At 44.2% G+C, this 19,312-nt stretch overlaps 1 long non-coding RNA gene across 1 annotated transcript; it reads right to left on the minus strand.

Moving 5' to 3' along the window:
- Window positions 1–222: 222 nt before the first annotated feature.
- LOC146195973 (uncharacterized) lies at window positions 223–7,930 on the minus strand. The gene is made up of 3 exons (XR_014705618.1): window positions 7,787–7,930; window positions 7,023–7,104; window positions 223–318 (listed from the first exon to the last, which is right to left on the minus strand). It is a non-coding gene; the product is annotated as an uncharacterized LOC146195973 (long non-coding RNA).
- Between the last annotated feature and the right edge of the window lie 11,382 nt (window positions 7,931–19,312).

Raw genomic sequence — 19,312 nt, forward strand, 5'->3', positions numbered from 1 at the left:
ATAGCGCAAAATGCCAAGCGATAACTGAGTCCGCTCACATCCCATTCACATAAGTGGTGCCTGAACAGGATATGAGGGCACGTGCCATGTGCCTTTTTAGCCATGATCCCCATTCCAAGAGCGGTCTCATTGAACCACGTTAGAGATGAGTAATAATTCATTGTTTTAGCTTTTTGCACTATGGCAATAGTTTATTGAGCCATATTGCTGGGAAGAAATCTACCAACACTAATTTTTTAGGTTGATGCACATAAAGGAATTCGAGGTTTTTACACAGGTGCACACGGGTCCACAACTTGGATCGTCTTCGTAGCTACACTGAAAAAAATATAGACGATGAGAAATCACCACCACGGGCAAAGTACCAACTAGCGCCATTTGCTATGTATACCCTCGCAGTGTACGTTTGTTCTAAAATGTTTATGAAATGCATGTATCAAGGAAACGAATTATTTTATCACAAATAGATAAAGTAGCAACATGACATCCTGAAGGGGCGGACAAATCAATGTTACTTAAGCCAGCGGTATCCATTGGCAATGGGATACATAGGCAATAAGATTTTTTTTTTCCAGAGCGCGCATGCTTAAAGCTTTCACGCTGGTAAACTTATTGCGTGATTTCTGAAATACAGCCCTAGCGAAAGAGACTAAACATGCACATTAAACTCCAATTTTAAAATAGCTAAAGACCCTGCACAATGCGCGCTCTTTGCAATGCCTTTGCTTTTACAATGACAGCTATGAATAGCAGCTTATCTTCACTAGCTGCCTATTCTACAGATACGGCCTCATTCAGCTGCCATGAAGTTTTCCAAGATCCCTAGGTGTCCTTCACGGTAGTTGCCCTGTATGCTAGGGCTCGCAGCTATCAGCATCCGTCATTCGGCTCCATGAGATGCAGATATTCAAAAATATTAGAGCGCCATAAAAGCATCCGCCAATCTCAAGAAAGTATCCAGGTTCACCTGATCCATAAGAGATTTGCACTGACCCCTGTTTAGTGCTAGAGCATTACTACCAGCAATCTCGCAAAAACATTCTGGAAGCACTATGGTACCTATACTGCAGCAGTGAGAATGTCTAAGCTTTGCTTGTGCATACCGTGCATCATGTTTGGTCCCATAAGGTTTATCAAATATATGCGCCCTCGTTATGTTTGCTGATGTCATTATTGACATTATAACTCATTTTAGCGTCACTCTCATCGCTACCATCGTCCTCATGGTAAACAAAGAAAATTATTATTCTCGTTTCACAATCCAGGACGTGGCGGAGTTTTTTAAAGCGCTCAGCTGGGGATGTAAGGGATGAAGTTTTGATCCTTGGTAGAGAGAGGATCTATTTATTTATTTGACTATCTTCGTCACGGTGGAGAAATATAATTAAAATGTCGTTCTTTTGAAGCTTCGTTCCCATAAACCAGGGCAGCGCGCGAAAAACGAGGTTGTTAGCAGATTTTCTATCAATAAATATAGGTAGGGTGGGCTTACTGGGATATTGGCCCAAAGCAACTCAGTCTATGAGAGCCGCCTTAGTGGAGGGTTCCGGAAGGTTTGGCCACTTGACGGTCTTTAATGAGCACTGACAACGTAACGAAAACGGGCGCCTTGTTTTTGCCTCCCTCGAAGACAGGCTGCCGAGGCAGGGTTTTGATCCCGCCTCTTTGGGCAAAGTAGGTGAGCGCTCTGACCACTTCGCCAGCCGAGCGGGGTCATCAGTAAATTAATAATACTGATAATTTAACCTGATGCCTGAAGGCTATAAGAATCTTAAAGGTGCAATATTATAATTTTACTGGGGTCAAGACCAACTTTCGAAAGAGCAGGCCGACTTCAGCGAAATTGCGCGAAAGAGTGTCTAAGTAGAACCGTTATTTGGACCTACAACATCGAAGGTGGATTCAGTATATTGCCTTTGCTTCATTGAGTGCCCGAAAGCTTTGCTGAGAGATATAATTTGGCTGCGGCAGCCTCCCTTTTTCCTAAGATATGGCACCCTCTAGGAAGTGGTTGAAAATTCATCAACTACGTGTTGAAAACGCCATTAGGAAATGCAGTCACCTGCGAAATGACGATGTCTGTACATGACAGGTACCGCCATGTGTCGCATACATCTTTCACCGATTTGAACTGCGCATGGCCCTAGAGGTCAGCTCGGGCTGAACCGATCGCGGAGGCGAAGAACTGCGCATGGGCTGCTGCGTCTGGTGGTTCTTTTTCAAACCTGGAAGGGGTGTACATGCGCAGAGTGGGCTTGTGAAAAAGGCAGATTCACAATCTGACGGTGCTGAGAGAGCTTGGGTACCTACAACTTGCGTGCGAACTCCAAGGCCTGAAAACGCTCGACGCAGGTATTTTGTCTGAGCGCTTAGTATTTTAAAGCTTCCTTCCTATAGCAGGAACCACCACGGGGCCTGTCTACTGCATAGCCAGTGACAGACTTTAGTGGCTTCTGAACAAACTGCACGAAGGATTAGGCTGTGTTGATTGAGTGGGAAGTAGTTGATTTTGTGGAATAGCACGAACGAGATAAAGGACCGAAGAAAGAGCAGACGACACGAGCGGTGTCTAACAGCCGATTTAGAAGATATCACCGGCGCACTTTTCAGTATGTCGATGACGGACATGTGTTCATCAGAGAGGGGACGGCGCCCGACATACTTAAGATGCTTAAAGAGAGGTTTGGTTTGGTTTGGTTTGTGGGGTTTAACGTCCCAAAGCGACTCAGGCTACGAGAGACGCCGTAGTGGAGGACTCCGGAAATGTCGATAACCTGGGGTCCTTTAACGTGCGCTGACACCGCACAGCACACGGACGTCTAGCCTTTCGCCTCCATCGAAAAGCGGCCGCCGAGGCCGGGATTCGATCCCGCGTCCTGGGGCACAGTAGTTGAGCGCCCTAACCACTGCGCCACCACGGCGGGGTTTAAAGAAAGGGGCCAAAGGCTGTACTGCGCATTTGCTCCGCCAATAAGGCAGGCATACGATTTTTAGACCTGGAGTTGAGGCTGGATACAGACCAGATCAGTTGGGCGTATGCACCAAAAGACGAGAAGCCCTTTCTCTTCTTCAGTTCGCAACATTCAAGGCTGGTGATAGACGGGATGGTGATTAATTGCCTGTCAACATTTCTCGAACAGTCATGTCGCCATCGGATGCAGGAGGGTCTGCAGGGCCAGTTGACCAGGTTACGTGAAACACTAATCCGGAGAACATCCTCGAATGGTTGTCGGAAAGACGCTCGGCCAAGCTAAAGTAGAAGATGGCACCGGGGCCTTGGGGACAGCAAAATGAGCTCAGAAAAAAGGTCACATGCATACCGTACCTACATGATGTCGCATCGTGTAAAGAAGATCGCAACGCGGCACAACTTGCCAGCTGTGTTCTCCGCCGAGCATCAGTTCGGAAAAGTGTGTGCTGCAGTCCATAAAAAATTAAAGCCAGCCTCGCCCGGAAAGGAGAGTCGTCGTTTCATTAAGTCACTTGCAGATAACTTCATGGACCACAAAAATACGTCGTTTACAGGGATCCTTTGGCATGCGGAAAACATGGCCAAACCAGCCAGGCTGATAGAGCAAAAAATTTTCTTGCCTTGAAAAAATCCTCTTTTTCTAACCTCGCGCTTCTCTGCCGTAATTGCGATGATCTTAAAGATCAACTTTGCCCCCCCCCCCTTCCTGACTTCTATAACACAATAACCCAATACTACAGAAGCAACCAGGTAGGCAGGAAAATCATTGAAGCTTACTGCATGGCTAAGAACCAGGACACGTGTGTGGTGGAGCCATCCGCTACGTTACAGGATGAGACAGCCTTCATTGATAAGTGTCTATAATTGCAGCGTAATTCCTTGCTGTTTTTATTGTTGCGCGTTTGAATAATATATATATATATATATATATATATATATATATATATATATATATATATATATATATATATATATATATATATATATATATAGTTAATGTGTTTCAAAATAAACCTTCAGTTATTAGGAAGCGCCTGTGCCCCTGTATATATATATATATATATATATATATATATATATGGCTCATGTGTTTTCAAATAAACCTTCAGCTATTATAAAGTGTCCGTGTCGCCTACTGTTCCTCCTCTCCTTTGTCTTGTTCGCGCTGTGTCGCAAAATGCACGAAGTATGCTAAAGTGTTCGTTGTTCTTTTACTTTTTAACTTAGCAGCTGAGGTTGTCTAAAAACTTGAGTCTAAATATCTTAATAAATTTATATGAGCAAAATACTGGAACTACATGTAGTTGAAAATCAGGGTTCTTTACGCCAGGCTCTAATATATATTTTTCATATAATTAATTCTGACATCGGGAAGTATCAGCTAGGACCATCTGTTCAAGAATACACGCACACCTGCGGTAACATACTTCATAGCTCTGTCTTAAAAGAAAGTTCACAAGTAACAAAGCGGACACTCTCGGGACCATAAACGCGGAAATATTATCGTTATTCGAGATAATAGTGTATCGTAACATGCAGATCGCCGCTCGCCCTTCAAGCCTGTGGGCAGCCCGCCCAGGGCACGTATACGTATCTGATAAGCGCATGGAAAAGCTTATTGAAACGACGCGTGGCACCGCGCTGATTTTGATAATATGCGTAGCCAATGTAGCGTGGCGAAGGTTATAAAAACACCGGTTTAAAAATACCATGGGGAGGGAGGCCTTTGATAGCGTAAGCGCTAATTTCTCAAGTTTGGCAGTTTCTGCCGGTTTGTCCTGGACCATAAAATTCTCTGTCCGAAGCAGTGTTAATCATGATGGTGTGAAAGCTTAGCAATCCAAGATGGCGTCAATCCTAAGGTCCCAGGTTTTAACCGGTGATAATGATTCCCATGGGTAATGTACACAAAATTGCTAATCGAATCGAACTCTAAAATATGTGGCGTAGTCGTACCTGCGACAGTAAAGGGGGCTGCAACTTGCGGCGATGATGATGATGATGATGGTGATGATGATGATGAAAAACATTTATTTTTTATACATGGAGGGTACAGCAGCGATAGATTCTTACATGCCCACATTATAAGGAAAATGCCCGAGGACGTTTCCTCGCATTGCGGGCATTTCCTCGTGCAAGAGGGGTCAAAGTATTTTGATACTACCGCGCACTGTGAAGTTTTGGTATAAAGACGAGGAGAATGCGGCTGTAGAGATACATTGTTACATCGGTTTAGAGGAAAGGAAGGGCGTATGTTTCTGTCACACAACTTGGTGGACACCTGAACCGCTCCGAAAGGGATGGGATGGAGGTGGCAGTAATGACGAGATAAATAGGTGTCGTAGTGAAGGGCTCCGGAAAATTTCCAACGCTGGCGATCTCTAACATCCACTGACGTCGTACAGCACACCGACGCCTTTGTGGTTCGCCTCCGTTCACACACGGCCACCGCGGTCGGTATCTAACAGGGTACTCCGATTCAGCAGCCAAGCGCCTTAACCACTGAGCCCCCGTGGCGGGTCTGCAGAACAACGAGTGGTGCAAAACTTATCATCGTTACGTGGTCAACATTTCGATACCCGAATTCGGAACGAAAGACTAAAATTCAAACAAGCTCACAATTCAGTGCTATTTCTCTATTTCCGCTTTCACTTCAAACTTCTTTCCTTTCCTTACGGCGCGGGTCAGCTGTTCCTTCCAGGGAACCAATTATAATAATAATAATTATTATTATTATTATTATTATTATTATTATTATTATTATTATTATTATTATTATTATTATTATTATTATTATTATTATCATTATTATTATTATTATCATTATTATTATTATTATTATTATTATTATTATTATTATTATTATTATTATTATTATTATTATTATTATTATTATTATTATTATTATTATTATTATTATTATTATTATTATTATTATTATTATTATTATTATTATTATTATTATACTGTTTTTATTACCACTTAGGGCAAAATTGTTTGGGTCAGCGATTGCCATTCGAGCGCACCGATCAGTGGTGCGCTAAAAGTTATGAATTTTGCCAAACTGGCGACTCTAGTTATGGTGGTATAAAGGACGGGGTGGTGTCTAATGGTTAATTGGGCTAACATGCATAATTTGCTATTCTAAATCTTCTCTCAATCTAATATGGAAGTCGCACCATCGAACTTTGAAGGTGCAAAATGGTAAGATTTTCTGTTTCCAGTGAGGTTCCAGTTGGTGAACTGGTCATAGACACATGCGGCTGTTTTCAAACAGTTCAACTTGGCAAGACCAATGCGAAATGACACTGTGATGGATAACAGCTTGCGCACTTGTTGAAATTAGCACTGGCTGCAGTGTTTTTCCTTTGGATTGTGGATACCGCGGAAAAGTTTTCGGATGGCATGTGATGTGGGTGTGTGGTAGGGCAAGTGTGGGCTTTTTTATGCCTTCTTTGTTGTCGCAAGCCTAGCTGTAGCAGCTGATGAACTGTCTGTGAGCTCTTCACTTTCATTTTCGCTTGGCAAAATAAAAGCAACGTTTTCATTTTCCCATAGGCTTGAATTGTATCGTTTGACGGGATGACCCGTTGTTCCCAGACCCACCCTGTCCTTGAGACGACACCTTCAAGCTCATAAGCATTACTGCATTTTATCGCCTAACCATTCAGTGTAGTGAGGTAGTATGTGCCTTTGTATCCCTAGGCCTGCTTACCTCCGAGCTAGTCCTACGCTTTAACATTATGGGGCTGTGTAATGGAGATGTCAGCTGACGACAAGGATGTTTCGGGCGCTATGTCAAACGATTACGACGCTGAAGAAGCTTCTGTGTTGGTGTGCACTGGCATTTGGGATGTGTTCCTGACTTTGTAGTGAGACGCCTGCCACTTGGAACGCCCCATAACAATATTCTAAGGATTAGCTACTGAACGATGAATGCTGCTTACTGGTAAACAGAGGATTACTCCTTCTCGCTGAATGAGGATCACTCGGCTGGAATCTTTTTAGCAAGAAAAGTTATTGTAAACCTTTCTCAAACAGTCATACTAACCTGTTTCGTTTGGCACCAATCCTGTCCGTCATCAAAATATCTCGCCGACAGAAGCGGATTATCACTTTTCCTCGGACCCGCCCTAAAACATAATTAGGTAGTATAAAAACTAGTGAAAAATATATATGGTGACCATTTCTTAAAATGGTGGATGCAAGAAGAGATAGCATGGAAAACACCCGTGAACAGGCATCATTTTCATATCTCTTTACGTGGCGCCTGCAATGTAAGGATCAGCCGCTGACGCAATTTTGATCGTACTTTCATCCATAGGGCGGAAACAACAAATGAAAATTGCCGGTTATTTTCCAATATTTAATTTTAAGAAGCCATAATATGTAAGCTGAAGACTCTCGCACGTTGTCTTTAGCTCTAGAGTAATAGTTTCGTTCAGTGGCAATTGTAACGAAAGGTAGATGTATTTTCAAGTCTAGATGCATAAATTTCATTTGAAAATTTGACCCTACGGTAACTCCTGCGCGTGTAAGAATTTAAAATTTGAGAAACTGGCGGGATAGCACGGAGACAATATTACATTGAAAACATATTTGCAGAGCACTGTGCTATATTAAACAAAAAAAAAAACAGTTTTTTTTCACGACATTAATTCTGTATTTCAAGCAGTTTTTCCCATTGATCTCCTTGACGTGCCCAAGAATACAGGAGACGATGTTTAAATCAGTAGCTGAAAACGCTCGAAAACTTTAAATTAAATGCACTGGAATCGGAAGCTTTCAGTACACTACGAAAATACCGGTACTTACCTCGATTCGGTGATAGAGAGAGCGAGGCAGAGAAAGAATATATGAAAAGTTTTCATTTTTAGAGAACAGCGCATGGGGGGAGCTCGAGAAGCAATGGCTCTCTAGAAAGACCACCGCTTATATATAAACAAGTATTCTAAAGCTCCAGTGTAGTCTTTTATTACCGACTGAGCGCTTAGTCTGTCTAAATAAAAGCTAGAATAGTATCTAAATAAAAGCTAGAATAGCAGATAATAATTTTGCTACTTGTCATGTATGAACAGGAGGGCCGTCAAATGCCAACAACCTTATATTTTATTCTATGCTTTCTTCTGCCAGGCTTGCTTATTATGTCGCTGTTTTTTTGCTAAAAACGCTGTCATTTTAAAACTCAAATCATCTATAAATATAATTTTATCATTCAGTCATTGCCACCACACTCTGCTGTCAGCTTTTTAAATTGAATGCCACCAAACTGCTAGTTGAGATTTCCCTTCAGGTGGCGATGTGAGGAAATATCTTATAGGTTGGGAATCGGGCTTTCTTAATTTCTTGGGAGTTCTAATTTCCGAAATTTCACGTTACTCAATGACTGTTAAGGGCAGCTATTTGTTTACAACTTAAGTAAAAAGAAGAAATAAAACGGGAAAACCTATTTTCAAAATGACTAAACCATTGGTCAGAAACAATCGGCCTTGTTTGAAATCAGAGCACTTACTTTTGAGCCCACTGTTTCAGCCCTTAGTGGCGAAATCAAATAATCAAATAAAAATTCTAGTGCCCATTTCTAATGGTTAGGAAAAAGTAAATAAAGATTTCCTCCAACTATAATCAAACATTAGTGAAAATAAAAGAAGAAATTATAAGTTTGCGGCTCCCTTGACCACTCAAATATCTGTAAAATTGATATTACCCTACCATTGGACTTGTTAGACAAAAACGCGCTCATTTTCTCAGCCAGAATTGGAAACAGAATAGACCAGGTAGGTTGTTCTGAAAATTTAAGGGAGTCTACAGTTTGGTGTATACGCTTTTGAACCATGCGGGAATCATTACATTCATTTCAGTATAAGGAGCAAGCATCACTTTCAATTCTTCTGCATCATCCCCGAATAGTAGCCTTAACTTCTATCCATGATGCGCATCCGATAGTGGGCGAAGAGGATTTTCATCAGTTTTATTTTCCCCAGCCCAGTTAGGGGCTTCAAAATTTAAATTTATAACAATTCAACCTGATTCTCTTTTTCTACCAGCCACGCTTTCGTCATATTACTTAGCACCTGCTATGTCGTAAGCATCTGCTCTGTTGACGCAGACTGCGCATTATGCTCTATACCATACCCTGCGGCATACATCCCTGCATCGGTCATTATAGTTACTTATAGCATGCTCTATACCATACCCTGCGGCATACATCCCTGCATCGGTCATTATAGTTACTTATAGCGTAGAATCACTCCACAGAAATGGCCACTGAGAGGAAAGCTGAAAGGTATCCTACTTGTTTCGATGCTTCCTCGACTGAAGCGGCGTCACTCTCCACGTGATACCTACGGGCTCCCGGCAACCTGGCCATAGGCAGATTAACACAACAGGCCCGAAGGGATATTCTCCGCAGAACAGCACAACCATTAGTGACAACCAGCCTTTCCCACTACCCTAAACAAGTATTGCCTATTTTATGATTGCGCTAGGCTTGAAGATAACAAGTAAATATTAAACTATCACAATAGAAACGTCTTATTAAGATAAAAAAACTACAACTCTTTGAAGCGAGTAAGAACTAGTACCTCCGCCCTTTCCAGAAGAGTAGGGCCGGTAAAGCTAAATCCAGTACGATACAAAGCCAGCATGTTGATTGCCCCCTCATCCACATTTGAATGGAATCCAAGTATAAAAACAGAAGCGGCGGCCTTGTGGAAAAGCATTCGCCTCACATTCAGGATGCATCAAACGCGGTCCCCGGTGCCGCCGCGTACCCACCACATCGCAATGGATACAAGATTTCCCCAGGCCTGGCACTCGGCTCTGTTGGGGTGAAATGCTTGGAAAAAGGGGCACGGAACAAAAATATTGGTTCAAAAGAAAAACAAAGGCCACATAATGGGCTCTTGCCGCACGAGGCGTACTTATTGTTCTCCGATAGCGGAACGAATCATTGTCCCATCGGCGCAACTATTTCGGACTTATGAACCGTTTCACAATAAGAGACAGGAAAGATGCAGTGTCAGAGACACAATTCAAGTCATTGGCATAGGCAGGACATGTAGTGCAAAGAAAGGATAACCGACGGTCGTTTAGGGTAACAAACTGGATCCAAAGGAAGAAAAGGGTAGGAGGGGGCGGCAGAAAGTTAGGTGGGTGGATGAGGCTAAGAAGTGCGCAGGGGTCAAGGGAATGCAGCTATCACAGGGCCGGGTTAATTGGAGGAATATGGCAGAGGCCTTTGCCCGGCAGTGGGTATAGTCAGGATTATGATGATGATGATGATGATGATGATGATGATGATAATGATGATGATGCACCCTTTCCTAAGTCTTTAACCCATAGGAGTCGAGGGAAAGCGTCTACCGACTGAAAACCGGTCGGGACCGAGTATCACCAAGGGTCGAACCTGATACCCCCCCGAATGCCGAATGCAGGTGGACCGAAGCGTGCCACAAGGCACCTGCTTCGGTACGCCCGCTCGAAAGACTTCAGCGACTCCAAATAAAGGACGAGAAGCGATGACTGCTACCTCCCCTAATCAGCAACCAGACCGGTCAGAAATCTGGCACTGGAAATGTCTATCCTTTATGAGGAAAATCAGCTCCCTGCAGATGTTTATTTCCAACACACTGATACAGCCGGACGTCGTCTGCTCCCCAAAACGGGATCCGTAACTTATGTCAAGGAATACCTCAAATACCTTTACGAGGTTGCACCAAAATTAGCTACACTACCAATTGTTACCCGATTCAAGACCCTCCTGTAGAGATGAAGGGCGAAAATACAGAAAATTTGATAAGTAACTGTTTTTCTCGTTGTTTTTTTCTCGAGGCGTGGAGAACCGGAAAAATGTAGAATATGATGCCCCTACAAAATTTGAAGTTTCTACTAGATAGTGAATGGCTGATTCTAAATAAAATATAACACTGAATTTGCGGCAGAACAATATAATTTATTTCTTATATTTTATTTTTGATATCCCAATTCAGTCCTGCCTAAGAATCTTAAGGATAAATGATTTATCTACTTAAAGAATTCGATATGCAGAAATACTACATTTTTGCTTCCCCGTATTACGCTGAGTGTAGAAGCGTGAACAGGTAAAATTTAGTCTCAATTCGATTATTTGTATTTTGAATAAAGTATAATCAGAAGCTAGGCAGGTCGCAGTCTCATCGTCGAGAATGTTCTGCTCGTGCGCCGATGTCAGTCCATCAGCTGCGGTGCTACCTGATAAGCTCAAAGGCGGGTCATGCAGCGGCTTAATAGTGCGCCGTGGATAATAGGCAGCGTTTCAGGAATGCGGCGTCACTAGTATTCATTGATACTTTTCCGAGCATCATGCGTCAGTAATTATGGTCCTAACAATGAGTGTAGTTTGGGAAAAATAACATTTATTGGCTCTTTGCAGCTGAATTAAGAAATAGGTGAAAGCATTGCTGCATCTAGACCTTAACCGTGGGTGGCCTTACATAAAAAAGAAAACCGTAATATTCTTATATAGCCTAAAACTTGGTTGGCATAGCCTTTTTAATAACAACATGACAAATTGTGAATGCAGACAAAATGAACTGCAAGAGAAAGGAAATGAAGCTAAGCATGAACTTCTAAAAAACTTTAGGAGGCAGCCAGCAGACAAACATAACCAATACCAGGGTGCCTTGTTATAAAAATTGTAAAATAAAAAATCAGAAGAATTTTAAGCTCGCGAAGAATCTTATAGAAAAAATAACTGAGCTGGCAGATAATGTCCGTGTATTGTATTGACTTGAAAAAACTGAGTACAGCCAACACAAAAAAGGCCAGCGTTTTGTCGTCGGATTGCTGAGTGTAGTCGAGAAAAATATGGTAAACTTTAAGCTACGTAGATTTAACAAACAAAACACGAGCCGATGACCTGCAGAAACATATGTGACGCTCATATCGCATGGCTCATTTGGATGGAAACAAACGTCGCAAACTTTGAACTGCTCGTTAAAATTCAAATTTTGCACGAAAAAAGCACCAGCACAATTAGACATAGATTAAAACGCAGGAGACACATACAAAAATGTTACCGGTACATTTGGTCGCGTGGTTGATGTAAGGAAATATATTGTGAACTACTAACAGTGCAAGAGAACTTTGTGGAATATAAAACGACTAGAAAGTACCATGAAAAACAAAACACAGTAACATAATCAGACCGTTATGCCACTTGCTTGATTAAAAAAAAAGGTATCATATAAACTGCATGTAAGATCTTACTGCAGAAGCAAAGGACAGGTCAAAACATATAATGTAAGAAACGCACTGGGGAAACTCCTACTTTTGTCGACTCTCACTACTCCGAACTGCGTGGCTCTTATTTCCGGCGCCGCTCATTAAACGGGACACTATAAGCTACATCTTAGAACGAATGAACAAAATTTCTGTACTTTATTTCCCGTCAGCTTGTTCCTGGACGTAATCTCCAGACAGCCGAACTTTGACCAATTCTTCTCGCAAGCAATACTGGCGGCTACAAGTTATATGCCAGGAATCTACAAGAAACATCCAAGTTGTCATTTTTGTCTTATTATAACCATGTAAGAGAAACGCACCATTTCCACGACAAGTAAGCTGCAAGCAGAAGACTGCAGTTAGAATCCAGCTATTCGCCTTGAATATTATAAATGTTTATATCTTCATGTTTTTAAATTCCGACAAACACAATTCTACCATGTTTTTTTCCAGTTTTCACAATTTCTGAGAATTTTACACATCGAACCCTCTGGGCCCAAGTGGACAATTTGGACCGGGAACCCGCATAATAACCATACGGGCCCCCTGCAGGGACCAGGCGGCTAAGCCTAAATTGCGCTTGCCCCTGCTTATTTCATTTCGACCTGATATAGGCGTTACAAGGGCTAACAGCGCAAATGCTCACATCAGACTCTCTTGAAACCCTCGTGGGGAACTTTAAGGCAGATGCAGTGCAAATGTGAGCTCTATGTAGAAAACGCTTCGGCTAACCTTAATAGGGCTGCGCACTCAAAAGCCCGATTGCTCCCGCAAACGCTATTAGCATAGCTCGACTGTCACGACCCTGCTGTACGTTCCACGATGCTGCGGCAGCGTCTTCTTCTCCTTTGGTGGAGTAAGGTTGTTTGGTGCTTGTGCCTCTTCTTGGTGAAACCTTTCCACGTTGGGGCCTTTTGGTATGTTTCAGGTTAGCTTTATTGGATTTCGTAATGTGAAGTTGCCGGTATGTTCTGCTGAGGCATTTCTTTCACCTCCCTGGTAGAGGACTCGGCAGAGAAGCTCGTTAGGCTGCCCAACGAAAGCTTGCCTTTAGATTCATTTCGAAAAAAAAAAGGTGTCGATGTGATTCCATTGGCACTCGCACCGATAGGCGATGGAACGCTGAAAATAAAAATCAATTCGAAAACTATCCAGCAGCACTCAAGAGTCCAACTATCACAATCGTGCTATATCTGAGGTGTGACATTTCGGGACGACACGTATTGTTCGCAAATCAGCAAAGATTACGTGTCGGATCTGCTATTCTCCAGCTCATTTACCACCATTACTGAACGAGGCCTGCATTACAACACGGCTGGCGTCCACTGAATGTTTTGTTCGTGTAGTGGACCCTGCATCTAGGGCCCAGGAAATTTTGGAGAAATTTCAGAATGTAAGAGCTGGTTTCCATTCTGTCTATCCTAGCTCTCGCGAGGTGACAAGTGAGCGCGATAATAAACAGTCTGTAATAACAATTTTTGACAGCCACAAGTATCCCTCTAAGTTGAAAATTTCGCCAAATATGTATAGAAATGACACGCTACATACTCTTCTTCATGTAACAATCGTTGGTGGTTTGGTCACATTAGAAGAGCATGTAAGTCGGTAACTATATAAAGGTGTGAGGTGAAGGCCGCCCTTCCAGCTACACTAAGGCTCGTTGTTGTAGTAACGAGCCTACGTACGTAACGAGCCTACGAGCCTATGTAGTAACGAGCACTGTGCTGCCGAAGCAAAATATGGGAAACCGCCACAGGGTGGAACATTATTATAAATATATCAACAGAATAGTTACTCTCGAGCAGACGCTTATGCTCTCATTGGCCGGAAAAGACAAACATATGGCAGAATGAGCGCCACATAAGGACACAGAAGACGACGAAGAGGAGTGCGTCTGGCAATTCGACGCGTCGAGGAAGTGTCACGTGGAGATGGCAGTACGTAAAGAAGCAGTGCGAGGAGGAGCGTGCAGTCGGAAGCATAACAGGCAAGACAGCAGTAAGGGACAAAAAACTTATACCTGTTATGTGTGTCTGTTGGCGACCCAAGAGACATGGCTTTGGCCTCTTGTCCGGGCCCGCAGACCCGGATCAGCCTCTATATCATCTGAAGATGCACCTGCCTGATCTACCAGACTGAGGTGCAGCTGTTCTCAGACCTCCGTGGATAGCAGCTGTGATGACGTGGCCACCAGCCGGCTGCCCGAAAGCAATCTGCTCGCCTCTCCAACGGACCACCTGGAGTACGCTAACGAGACGCGTAGCTGATAGATCCAGGCTGCAGTGTAGCAATCTGCTGTAATACAGTCGTGGACCCTAAACATCGATTATAGACGCACCAAGAACCACCTACTCCGCCAACGCCCAGCCACAACAATCCGCCGGACGCACCACCACTTCGAAGAACACGAATATATGTGCAAACGTAGATCCAAGGTGGAGAAATATTCGGCGCCCTGAAGACAGCCGAGAACGTCGTGAATGCGTGGTATCGGATAAACTTCTTCGCGAGTGATTTCGTTAAGTTCACGGTAATCGACACAAAAACGCCCTGACCCGTACTTTGACCGAGACAGCCGGGGATAACCAGGGGCTGGCTGAGGTCTAAATATTGTCTCTTCGGAGCACATCATTCACATTATGCTCGATGATTTCAGATCGTGATAAAGAAACACAGTTAGGGTGCCGGCTAACAATACAAGTACCTCGGGTAATGATGCGGTGCTGTGCAGCGAAAGGTCGGTCTAAGGTCGCAGAAGTGACGTAAAAGAGGCTTAATGTTTGCAAAGTAATTTCTACAATGCTTCGCGGTGAGAAATAGGGAGCTCCTGATTAGTGGTCATCAGAACAAGGTGCTGGTGAGGACGAGGAGGCTGTGAGGATGGAGAGGGCGGAGAGGGACTCAGACTGAATGTCTAGGGTACAAGAAAAACAGATCCCTTTGGTCAGCACTATGGTCTCAGGGGAAGTGTTCAATGCAGCGATAAGCGCTGGGTCTTGCTCAAACCGGACAAGACTTGGTGGTAAGGTTTTTCCACGGGTTAGATGACGATGAAAAGGCACGATGAACACTTTGCCCGTTATAAATGTCATTAGAACTAAGCGTGATAATTTATTTGCATCCAGGAGGCAAGCTGCAGTCAGTAGAGGCAAGCAAGCGATGTCGGGGCTCCGGCATATCAGGAGACGGATCGCTCTCGTTCATATGGATGACCCTGTCCCGACACAACAATGCTTTCTGATGCGGCAGACAAAAAATCCCAGCCTAAAATAAAAGGGTAAGATCAGGAAGACATCACGGCAAATTGTACACGATGGCGGACATCCTCAACAAAAACTCGCACCGCACACTTAGCAGAAGGCTGCGTTATTGCACCTATTAGCCCCACGAAGTTAAGGTCCATCGTAAAGCGTTTTCATTTTGCGCAAACGGGAACAAACGTTAGCGTGTATCACAGATACAGCTGCGCCGGAGTAGATCAAAGCCGGAATCCATAAGCATTCAACTCAAACTAAAATCATATTTTGGAGGGAAGTGCTGGGGCACTTTTGATTCCCAAAGAATGAAGTTTCCTGTTCTCAAACCGCATTGGTTAATTTCCCGACAGGAGGGGGCATCGGAGAAGCCTTGCGAAGCGGCGAGATTTAGCGGTAAAAGGCGAAGGGGGACGGCATCTGGAAGGCTGGTAACCATGAGGCAATGTGAACCATTCTGGAGGGGTGATGAACGACGGGGAAAATCAGGGAATTAATGGTGGCTATAGCTGGATAAGCGGATAGAATAGTTTGTTTCAAATGGGGTCGTAGCTGCGACGTTCATTTTGGGTTAGGCGAAGACAGAAAGGCGAAATTAGCCCCGGTGGCCGCAGTAATAACAAACAGGGTGGGTAGGGTGCCGGGTGGAGTGCTACGACGGCGTCGTGGCGGCCACTGCGGCGACTTAAGCACTGAGAAGCACCGGTGGTGTAGGCACTCAAAATGCAGCCGGCAAGGATGCGATCTGGGCGTATGTTGGCACAGGGCAGGTAGTAGTCGCGGCCGACTGTGGGGTAGACGTCCTGGATGCTGTCACAAGCTGCCTCACATATAGAGCGGAAGTTAGGGGATCTCCCGCCTCACATACAGATGGGAACATATGTGATCTCCCAGCTCCGCCAAGCATACTTCGACATAAATCTCCGCGGCAGTGGCCAGCCAGCGCGCGTCTTTGACTGCGGACCGCAGTACAATCAGCCCAGAGTATAAAAAGGTAGACTGCAGCACGCCGATGGCAGTGCGCTTTGGGAAGATGCAGTCTTCTGGGCATCTCTCGCAGCCGTTCGCTCTGAAAAAGCATAGTTTGTTTTTTTCACTGAGCCCGTGATTACATCATCGTTTCTCCTCATCTTGTACAGCCGCAGTTACCGATGAACTCTGCGACTACGACGTCTCATCACACAAGAAAGCCGTGAGAATACCTGTTTGCCACAAGCTGTCGGTTAATGGAATATTGTTTCGCGTTTGTTTAAACACTATAGCCAAACGGGCGAGTTGGTGGAAGATATTAGATGGAAAAACAGCGCAAAAGAGAAACACCACAACAAAGAACCACAAGACAGCGCTCGTCTTATGTTTCTTCCCGCGCCTCTGTTGACCGTAAAGAGGGGGGGGGGGAGGGTGACAACCGAATTCTTTTTTGATAATGCGGCGCAGGCCGGTACTTGGAGAATGTGCATCAGGTGCGGAGAGGCACGAATCACCTTGAGCTAGAAGCTTTTCACGAGGCAGTCCGCGAATAAGCACATTAATGTCGAAGTCTTCAGTAGAACTGAGGAAAGTTGGATCAAGCTGAAGGCGGATGGACTGTTCATCCAGTCATCCAGTTCATCCAGTCGTTGACAGGTGGATTTGATGGCGTCGATGATGCTAGGGTTCTGCACTGCCATGGCGTTGAAGACGAATGATCCAATGCTCGGAACGGAGCTGCAGGTAGATGCAAGTGGCGAGGCAACGGGAAAATCAAGAAGCATCTTCACCAAGTGTAAGGAACGGGCTTGGTGGACCAGGGCCCGCTTGCAGGAAAAGATCTTAAGGCTGTCTTAGCTAAGTCCATACTTCACTGCAGTCTAAAGGATAGGCCGCTTAAGACGGCAGTCAAGGCTGGGCTTCAGTCCTGACTTGAATAACTCGCTTGTATGATTACAACTCTAGTACCGTCTTAGTTAAGATGCAAGGACGCCAGGTGCCTAAGTAGAGAAATTAGGAATATACAAGGATGCGCTGGCCCTGCCCCCGCTGTAAGATGTAAACAGTCCGTCAATCTGGCACTGTGTAAAATCCGTGCCACTGCTTTTTTGAGGCTTAAGATTGTGTTACAAGGAAAAATGACCCTAGTGGTTGCTGATGGCGTTCAGGGAAACCACTCTGTTGAACGCGAGCGGAACCGAAGCGTACGGCGTTCGGAACACGAGACATCTTAAAGAAGTCTGGTCTTAGTAAAGGCACCGTTTAAGTCTAGACTTAGCTCGGACTTTATCGTGCAAGCCGGCACAGGTTTGTTGAAGACCTGAAGCCCCGGGCAGCACACCGAAACGAATCACACTCCGCAATGACGATTGATATCTACAAGAGAGAAAAATGAAATTGAAGCTGCACAGGCACTCGAGTGAAAGCTGAAGCGCCATACAGCCCTCGCGATATCTCCAAGATTATCTCTTTGCTTCTGTTTGCCACAGTCACAGTTCCTACCGTCTTCTATTCAGTAGGTGCACTTCGTAGACTTGTAGACTGTTTCGATCGATTACTACTGAATTTTTATAGGGGCATCATAGCTGGAGACATCACTCGAACCATATTCTGGCGCATCTCCTCTGACTCATGTGTAAAGCTGTTATAGACGTGCATACTGGTAAACGGTGTGGGCTGCTGCAGTTCTGGGGCTATAATCTTCACGCTCCGAAACTGCGATCAGCCATCGATTCATCGCTGTTTAGCAGGAAGGATAAGTAAGTGATCCGCAATAAACTGTGGTACGCCTACTGAACACTTTCCGATAACGTTTAGAATCATGGTGAGCCCCATACGAGATAACAGTCTTTCCCGAAGACTTATAAATAATGCCACCTATTCAGTATCGCTGCGCTCTTTCCTTAGATTTCATCTTTGCCCGTGTAGGACCGGCAGAGCACAGCAGGTGCTCTCTTCAATTGTGAATGTACTGCGAACTACGAGTTCATTGTGCGGTCTGCAGTAAGCAATAAATCGCCATTCGCGTGGTGAAACGACGCGTGTAAGACAGCCTTCCATCGCTGCAGAGCATTGTAGAGGAGGATTTTTTAAGTAAAGTAGATAAACTACAATTTTTTTTTGCGTTATTTAGAAGAACTATAGCTAAAAGAATGACTATACCCAAAACTGAATTGTGCATTTGTCAAACCCGAAACACAGGAAATATTTCTACCATTTTATGGAACGATGCACTAGGTGGCAAGTTTCTCAGTTCCTAAGATTGGTACTATTGTCTGCGCAGGAGGCGAACAATACGTTAGAACGCATTACACAAGGGCTCGCATTCTAGGTGCAGTACACAGTTTTCCTGCACGCCCATTCTCTGTCCCGACTACATTAAAGACGAAAGGTCTGAACTTTAATTTCTTCCATACAATTCTCGGCTCCGTGTTGGATTGCAATAAATTAAGCATGCTCAACGTTTTAGTCATGGAATGCACTGTAAGTAGATGCAGCCAGCACAAGACCGATTAATTGGAGGATTATGAGAGAGGCTTTCACCCTGCAGTGGGTATAGTCAGGCTGATAGTGATAATGATAATGACAATGATATTGATGAGAGGGTGGCATGCATCCTAACTAAGCTTAATAAGTGGTATACATAGAAGGTTGTACAGGCCTACGTGGTTGCATGTAGTCATGATGACCAGACACTAGGAAACTTCTACGGAGATGTAAAATTGGCAATGGGGAAAGTAAAGACGCAATATACTGTATTACTGGGAGAATTTAATGCCAAGGTCGGGAAACGGCAGGCTGGAGATCAAGCAGTTGGTGACTATGGCAATGATTCTAAGAATATCACGGGCAA

This window comes from Amblyomma maculatum, chromosome 3, assembly GCF_055883805.1.
Source record: "Amblyomma maculatum isolate TAMU_Amacu chromosome 3, ASM5588380v1, whole genome shotgun sequence".
NCBI lineage: Eukaryota > Metazoa > Arthropoda > Arachnida > Ixodida > Ixodidae > Amblyomma > Amblyomma maculatum.